The following is a 7,080-nucleotide window of genomic DNA, read 5'->3' on the forward strand; positions in this document are numbered from 1 at the left end:
AAAATCGACTACCCTTAATAACTGTGACCCCTGTGACCCCACGAATGCCCGTCTGCAGATATTTATTCCTCTAGCAGGGCGATAGTTCTGAATTCAAATACATAATTGTTGCCAGTTACCTACCAAAACACTGTGAAGGTTTCAAACCTTCACAGTATGACCTAGACACATTATATTATTAAATCATATCAAAACAAATTGACTTTTATTTTCAAAAACATGCCAGCCGGTAGAATATTCGATCTTTATTTAATATATGTAATTAATTGCTGCCAGCTCGTGATTTATCATAAAATAATGCTTTCGATTAATAAATTTGATGCACTGTAGGTAGTAAAGCCCATTGCAGGATTTGTAACTGGACGTAAAGTTAATTAATTAGTAAAATACTGAACGTTATATGCAACGGCGTATATGTAGGGTCGTAATCATTCAATATTTAAAATACCTAATACCTAGGTGTGTGTGTATTCGATTTTATTTACCAGTCAGACAAGGCACTGGATTGCTTGCACTAAAGATACGTAATAATAATAACTTAACCCGGTCAAAACAAGGCGATTTTTTTAAATGATTGTAAACGATACCACAATTAAATAACTTGACGAAAGCGGAGACCTGTGGAAAAGTTCGAAGTAATTATACTCCGCCTCCATCACTTTTTCTTTGTTTGCTTTATGTTATTTTCATAACTCTTTGTACAATTGTTTTGGCTCATATTATAAGTATTATTAATTATCGTACCTATGTGGGTGAATAAGTTCTAGGGAGTTAATCCGATTGCTAAAAAACGCCATATTTGTCAAGAACTCCCAGGGGCGTAATCAAGATGACAATCGTGCAATGGAGGAAATTGATTTCCATAGCAGTTTACAAGTAAACCGTAACTTAGTAGGTAGGGTAAACCGTACCAGTAAAGTAAACCGTATCCTGCTAAAGTAAACCGTCCCAGTAAAGTAAACCGTAACCTGCTAAAGTAATTGTACCAGTAAAGTAAACCGTAACCTGCTAAAGTAAACCGTACCAGTAAAGTAAACCGTAACCTACTAAAGTAAACCGTACCAGTAAAGTAAACCGTAACCTGCTAAAGTAATTGTACCAGTAAAGTAAACCGTAACCTGCTAAAGTAAACCGTACCAGTAAAGTAAACCGTAACCTACTAAAGTAAACCGTACCAGTAAAGTAAACCGTAACCTGCTAAGGAATCAATTTCCTCGAACATACATCGACAAACTTCAAATGAAAAATAAATGTACGGGGATGACAGAGTAGACGTTACAAATTTGCTTTTCTATATAAATATCGATTGGCGTTTTCTGTCAACGATTAAGATCTTTGATATAGGCCTCCTGTTCTCTAAATCGTAGTTTTTACATGACTGCAAGAGACAGAAGTTTACTTCCAGTGACATAAGAAAAAAAAACTTGCAGAATGACCATTGTTCCTCAACTAACTTTGCAGTATTCCATTTTGTGAAACGAGTTCTCGTTTTCAATGCTTTTTCTAAGTGCACTTCTAGCCGGAACTAAATTTAAAGCTAATTTAAAATAATAAATGAACGTAATTCGCTTTATTCGAGTCGGCTGTATCATAAAGTAAATATATATAGAGTAACAAACCCATAGTAGTCTCGATTAGTTCCAGAGAAAATCAATAGATGTCACTCAGAGCACCATTTGGCCTACATCGGTATTTATTTTAATTGAAATCTCTCCAATTATCAACCAAACGTGTATAATTCCAATTGATTGGCATATTACAACAAAAAAACCTTTTAAAAAGGCCATTTAAACATAATTAATCGATGCGGAAAAAAATCGATGTAATATCGCGAGATTTATTTTAAGCGCCATCTATCGCGCCATTTGGCAGTTTAACTTCTTACCAGTGTACGAGATAGCTGGATTGTTTAAGGATAAGTATCAAAAGATGTCACTGTAGTTATCCTACATATAAACTAAAAATATTTTGTTCTTAGAAAAGTTACAATAATTATTTATATCGCTATATATAAATATTTATATACATAGAAAATATCCATGACTCGGGAACAAATATTTGTGATGAACACGCAAATAAATGTCCTTATCAGGATTCGAACCAGGAACCTTCTGTTTCGTAGGCAGAGTCACTACCGACTAGTTGGCCGTTGAAATAATATATTATTTTGAGTCAGATCGTATAATCCGCCATATTACATTATGGCTAGCCGTTATCAAAAACAGGCCGTCTTGAAATGCGGCGGTTCAACAATTAGCCGTATTGAATGCCGTTTTATTTTGTAAGTATGGTCATTGGTCACCCTACAATCTAAATAGTAGTAAGTACGATCATTGACATATAAGAATGGGGCCAGTACAGCGGTGTCACGCACACGAATTCCAGCCAATCGTGCAGTCTAACGCCGCAACGCGATTGGTTGATGAGTTTGCATCACGCGCGCGATTGGGCGCAACTAGTTGCGTTAGACTGCACGATTGGCTCGAATTCGAGAGTGACACCACTGAACTAGCGCCATTCTTAGTGCCTGTAAGGCCCGTCCTTAGATATATATGTCAATGAGTACGATGCGATGCGACTAAACGTGGGCCGCCTTATTGACGAACGTATCAAAATACAAAATTATTTATCACAATGACAATCTGGCTAATCGTTGAACCGCCGCAATTCAAAACGGCCCTGTTTTTGATAACAGCCAGCCGTCGTGTAATACGGCGGATTAAACAATCCGACTGCGATATGCGAAGATACACTTTTTTTATTCTTATACTATGTGTAGAACACTACTAATATGCTAAGTAGATGACCTATTATGGAAAGGGCTCATAAGTAGAGATGCCACGAATAGTGGTTTAGGCCGAATACCGAATGTTCGGCCACACCGTAGACCGAAGCGCCGAATATTCGGTAAAAAATGTGTGTATGTGTATTGTGAGATACATTTATTATGGAAACTGGTAGACTACTAAGGGATATGTTTGCTAAGATTGAAGTCTATACACACACACTACTAATGAACAACTTTACTATGAAATGTGTCTTCATTCGTAAGTAGATGTAATAGATAATCCTCTATCTAAATAACTATCTCCATAGCAAATTTTATCTAAATCAGTTCAGTGGTTTTAGAGTTGGATGGAGATAATATTGGTTGTAGCAATTGAGTAGACATCATTGAGGGGGTAAACAAAAATAAAATCATTGTCAAGTGTTTCTTTTTTATGAGGATTTATTACTATTAAAAAGATTTTCGTAGCTTGTGTCTGTATCCATTGAGGCAGGTATAAAAATTGATACCATTTTTACCTCAAAATATTTTAATTGGGTAATGAGATGCATTGACCATATCTCATCTCATTGTCCTGCCCCATACTATATTGTTACTTCTAGTAGCTAGAGACTGGTTCCTGAAATAAGAAAATATATTTGTTCAAAAGTTCTATAACAATACTTATAGATACAGTTTTCCTAACCTGCATGTTGACTTGACAAGAATAAGTCTACAACAGACAGTCATAGAACTTGGGCAACCAACATCAACACTGAACAGACCATTCGAAAACATTCTTGAATGTCCTTCTTCTTTATGAAATTGGAAGCATTCTCATATAGATTATGTTATTCACAACAATGCGTGACTTGACTCGTATTGTCATGTTATTAAAGGTTAGATTTGACAAATATGTGCGTCACCTTTTTATAGAGAAGGATGCAAGACTGTATTATTTTTTTTCGACTGTACCTCGGGCAGTAAAGTAACAATTGTCTCAGATGGAAACATGTGATCTGAGGCTTTCTTATTGACTTCCCGAGGTGTGTATACTATTAACTGTTTGATGGAGCTGGAGAGCGGCAGCTTCGTTTAGTGCAGTATGCTGAAAAATGACGCTTTCGCACTAATTTTTTTGCCGTGTTTATAAATAATGGTACGGAACCCTTCGTGCGTGAGTCCAACTCGCACTTGCCTAGTTTTTTATAGGTATAAAATAAATTCTAAATATTGATGTCTATTGGTTTTTCGTTTTAGGAATAGCTAGATTTATTTTGACGTTCACAATATACATAGATTCATTTCAGTGTAGAAAAACATCGTGAGGAAACCAGACTAATCCCAATAAGGCCTAGTTTACCCTCTGGGTTGGAAGGTTAGATGGCAGTCGCTTTCGTAAAAACTAGTGCCTACGCCAATTCTGGGGATTAGTTGTCGAGCGGTCCCCAGGCTCCCATGAGCCGTGGCATAAATGCCGGGACAACGCGAGGAAGGAGATCACAATATAGATTCATATATATTGACATGAATGTTATTTGTAATGCAATCGTATGTTGCTTAATAAATAAATCTGAATCTAAACAACAGGAATTCCATTTACTTTTTTGAAACGACCAAATCATGTTTGACAAAAAATACTTAAAGAGTATCACTCTGGTTTTAACATAAATAACATACATATTCGTGCGCATAATAGTTTTCAGTTCAGATTGACAGGAAGTAAAAATAAAGTTATAAAGAGTAGGTATTGAATTGTTTCAGTATTTACACAAATTAAGATTTAAATTTAAAGCACGACTTACCTGAAGTGATAATCCATTCGCATGCAATTTTTATCACTGATTCCCAAACCGGAACTTCATTTCAATAGCTTTAGCTTTGCTTTAGTTGAATTCACTATTTTGTGCCTGCAAGACAAAGTCGCAAATGACGTTTATAGGTATGTATCTAATCAAATTTCTACATTTAGAATCAAATCAAAAAAAAGATCTATTACAAAACCATTTCATTACAAATTGGATTGGAACAGTGACAACTTATTTTGAGTGTTGCCATTTAAATTTCTTTGTCTCCCTAAAAATAACTTCACGACTTTGCTTGTCTAGTGCATGTGTGTGTGTGTGTGCATGTAGTTAGATTAAAATAAAGCATAATATATATATTGTTTAAAAAAACAATAAAATATCATATGCTTCAATTTTAAAATAAATAGCTTTTCCATTCCAATCTCGAAGTTTTTTTAAGAAACAACTTGACAACTTTACCCTGAAGTAGGGGACTGTTTTAAAAAATGTTGTGCAGTAGAAAGGAACGTTATGAAAGTACAATTTGGTAACAATCATAGACAGGTAACAATAATTTTGTACTTCAATGAAAGCAGGCGACGTTGCCAGCCTGCCAAATCGCAACGACTGTGACCGTGAAGCTAATGACCTGACAACGTCGCATCCTAAAGTTCGGATCGTCGTAGGTACATAATTATGTTTTCAAGTTTGTCGAAATGCTTCCTCGGGCAAAAATCACAACAAAAAGTTGTACCTCAAACAACTGTTTTCTTTTATCTTATACCTTTAAACGAGCAATTCTTGTATATATATATATATATATATATTTCTGTGATCTCGAAAACGGCTCTAACGATTTCGCTGTAATTTGGTATATGGGGGTTTTTGGGGGTATTCAATCGATCTAGAGTTGTCTTATGTTTGGGAAAACGCGTGTTTTCGAGTTTTCATGCGTTTTTCTTTCGACGCAGAATATGGTCGCTAATTTCGTGTCACTGGTCACTGTCCGTCTGGCCCAGCGGGTTAAGACGCGGACTGCTAGAAACGAGTGTAACGGGTTCGAATCTCGCCCGGTGACTAACTTTTGTTTTTTTTTATATATGTTCGTTTATATATATATATATATATATATTTTTTTTTTTTTTTTTTTTAAATTTTTATTGTTTTAGACAAGTTTAATTTAGTAAAAAAATGTAGTTAAGCTTATCACCTATACACCACCATATTACAATAAATAGTTATAACCGAGCAAAGCTCGGTCGCCCAGGTACTAGATAAAGATATGAGACGAAACTTGCCTCGCGACGTTGTCAGCTTGCTCAGCTTCGAACGCATTCTATTGAGCTGGCAACAACGCTACCACTGCGAGCAGTCTACTACATTATTTTGTGGAGACTATGGGCCGGGCCTCTACAAACTTCATTACTTAATAATTAAATGCGATTTGCGTAACATGCTTGCATTGCAGCAGTTGATTTGCACATCGCAAAAAACGTTGTTAAACGTAAATAATGTACACAAAATTGTCTACAAAAAAATTCAATACAATTTTTGAAAGTTGATGCTAGCGAAAAAAAGTACTAAATCTTTCTTGTAGGCAATTTTATATAGATTGTTTACGTGAAAGAACATTTTATGGTATGGGCCACTGTTTACGAGTTATTTAAGAAAAACTAAAAGAAGGGACCTTTAAAAAATGTATTCAGGCCATTATTATAGTATTTATATGAAATCGCATGTTGCAAGACATGGTATCTGTAGAAACCATATTTTTTAAAACTGTAAACATGAAGTCCTCTTAGGCCAATGAAGGCCTTGTATATTCTCAAAATCCAGCTTTGTCATTAGAAAAAGGCGGCAAAAAGTAGACACGAAGGATCTATAGCCCATACATATTTTTAATTTCACGCCTTTTTCCATTAGGCACAAAGTTTTTTTGCAAGAGTATAAAGAACTACTTGCGTTTTAGATAATCACCGACAATTAAGTGCAACAAATTCAACCGATCGGTCAAATGCCGCACAAATCGCACGCAATTTGTCGGTGAGGTTAGTAGAGGCCTTGAAAAATTTCGCTAATACGAGTATGTATTGTCTTTTAAAAACGTTAAAAATTTTGTTCCCATTATCTAAACTCCAAATGAAACTATGTTAATATTAGTCAAATAAAATCTATGTATAACGTTAATTAATATGTATTATAAGTACAGTCAAATAATTTAATTTGTGACCCATTTCGTACCTTGTCACAGTGACAATAGTATGAGGTCTCTAGCGAGTTTCATGTTGTTTGTCACTGTGACAAGGTACGAAATGGGTAAGAAATTAAATTCCTTGACCGTTTCAACCAATACCAACCTGATTACGTTATTACCTACAATTATACATGCCTGCCTACATATTTTACATCACGTAAAAAGGTAAAATAAAAATAAATATTATTATTTTTTATTCTTAATAATATTTAAACGAAGAAATAAATTTAAAATATATTTCTAAGACCCGTGTTCAAATTCAAACGAATAAA

At 34.9% G+C, this 7,080-nt stretch overlaps 1 long non-coding RNA gene across 2 annotated transcripts; it reads right to left on the reverse strand.

Moving 5' to 3' along the window:
* Positions 1–3,211: 3,211 nt before the first annotated feature.
* Positions 3,212–4,791, reverse strand: LOC133519235 (uncharacterized). 2 transcript variants are annotated; one of them, XR_009799605.1, is made up of 3 exons: positions 4,767–4,791; positions 4,573–4,677; positions 3,212–3,407 (listed from the first exon to the last, which is right to left on the reverse strand). It is a non-coding gene; the product is annotated as an uncharacterized LOC133519235 (long non-coding RNA). The 2 variants fall into 2 exon arrangements; XR_009799604.1 differs by having other exon boundaries at positions 4,772–4,790.
* Positions 4,792–7,080: the final 2,289 nt, after the last annotated feature.

Source organism: Cydia pomonella, chromosome 6 (assembly GCF_033807575.1).
Source record: "Cydia pomonella isolate Wapato2018A chromosome 6, ilCydPomo1, whole genome shotgun sequence".
Classification (NCBI taxonomy): Eukaryota; Metazoa; Arthropoda; class Insecta; order Lepidoptera; family Tortricidae; genus Cydia; species Cydia pomonella.